The sequence below is a fragment of the Pteropus vampyrus genome, unplaced genomic scaffold, assembly GCF_000151845.1.
Source record: "Pteropus vampyrus isolate Shadow unplaced genomic scaffold, Pvam_2.0 Scaffold4397, whole genome shotgun sequence".
In the NCBI taxonomy this organism is placed as follows: domain Eukaryota; kingdom Metazoa; phylum Chordata; class Mammalia; order Chiroptera; family Pteropodidae; genus Pteropus; species Pteropus vampyrus.
This window is the reverse complement of record NW_011893178.1, coordinates 9,650-11,537: the sequence shown is the minus strand read 5'-3', so window position 1 is coordinate 11,537 and position 1,888 is coordinate 9,650. Positions and strand designations below refer to the sequence as shown.

The 1,888-nt window shown below is 46.2% G+C and overlaps 1 pseudogene; it reads left to right on the top strand.

Annotated features, from left to right (window-relative positions):
- Positions 1-260: 260 nt before the first annotated feature.
- On the top strand, positions 261-1,329 carry LOC105310481 (annotated as a pseudogene).
- Positions 1,330-1,888: the final 559 nt, after the last annotated feature.

Here is a 1,888-nt window from a genome sequence, read left to right as displayed (position 1 = left end):
TTGTGCAAAATTGATGTGTTAATAGTAAAATTTAAGACAGATTTAGTCATAGTGTAAGGTATGAGGCATACTCTACTTTCGTTATGGTTGCCACTACAGAGTGTTTGCAGATTGCTTTGAACAGACATTAAGTGATTATTCTTATTCCAATCTTACTGATTTGTAAGGTGTCAGTGGCATAAAGGCCAAGCCGTGACTTGTGATTGAGTCGTTTTGACTTTGTAGGAAATCATCTCATATGTCCTGCATCCTTTTTTCAGCTCACCCTCCTCATCAGCCTCTAGAAAGTCCCAGTGGAAATCCCCAGATACAGATGATGAGTCTGTAGCCAAAAGTAAACCAGGTATCCAGGAGGGGATGCAGGTTCTTGGAAGCCTGTCAGCATCCAGCCGGGCTAGGGCTAAAGCAAAAGATGAAGATTCTGATAAAATCCTGCGCCAGTTATTGGGAAAAGATATCTCGGAGAATGTCTGCACCCAGGAAAAGCTGTCCTTAGAATTCCAGGATACTCACGCTTCCAATAGAAATTCAAAAAAGATCCCTCTGGAGAAGAGAGAACTGAAGTTAGCCAGGCTGAGGCAGCTGATGCAGCGGTCACTGAGTGAGTCCGACACAGACTCCAACAACTCTGAGGACCCCAAGAGCACACCTGTGAGAAAGGCCGACAGGCCCAGACCGCAGCCCATTGTGGAAAGTGTGGAGGGCATGGACAGTGCAGAAAGCTTACACTTGATGATAAAGAAACACACCTTGGTATCAGGACGCAGGTTTCCTTTTAGCATCAAGGCTTCCAAATCTCTGGACGGCCATAGCCCATCTCCCACCTCAGAAAGCAGTGAGCCAGACTTAGAATCTCAGTGTCCAGGCTCAGGAACTGCTCCCCCAAACCAGCCCTCTGGAGACCCCACTCAGCCCAGCCCTGACAGCACTGCTGCCCAGAAAGTGGCCACGAGTCCCAAGAGTGCCCTCAAGTCTCCATCTTCCAAGCGCCGGACATCTCAGAACTTGAAACTCAGAGTTACCTTTGAGGAGCCTGTGGTGCAGATGGAGCAAACTAGCCCTGAACTAAATGGAGAGAAAGACAGAGAAAAGGGCAGGACCCTCCAGCGGACATCTACGAGTAGCGAATCAGGGGATCCGCTCAAAAGGCCTTTCGGAACCTTCCGATCCATCATGGAGACTTTAAGTGGCAACCAGAACAATAATAATAACTATCAGTCAGTCAACCAGCTGAAGACCTCCACACTGCCTTTAACCTCCCTTGGCAGGAAGATGACAGACGCCAAGGGAAATCCCATGAGCTCTGCTAGCAAAGGAAAGAATAAGGCGGTGAGTGCTATTTGGAGGCTATCTTTTCTTGCTTTGAATTAATTCTGTCGGTCCTGATACTGCAGATTGTTGACCTTTGCCACCTCGAGGTAATCCTCAGAAAAACTGCAAAGGGGGGATGCGTGGAAAGCCAAATTCATGTTAGAGTGCATACCCTTTGCTCTTCACTTAGAAAATGCTCTGAGAGAAAGATTGAATAAATCACAGGAAATTGTATCCTGGTCGCTAAATTTCCCTAGTTTGATCCTTAAGTATTAGGAGTCCTAGACTGGGAGGTGTTTCTATGAGATTAGACCACCCACCAATCGATGTGAAATCAGGCCCTTCTTTGGTGTGGATTCTGCCTCAGGAAAAGTTTATTCTCCTCATGTGACTGGATAGTTTATTCTCAAGCCCAATTAAAGAGCACATAAATAGAAACTCTATTTCTAAATACTTAACTACTCAACTTTGGAATGACCTTTGAAATGAATACACCACAGGGACCTCCACATTGGCATTTCATGGTGCAGGCCCCTAAGTGTTGATCAGAAAGCTATAGCAGTCTGAAGTGCTTGCC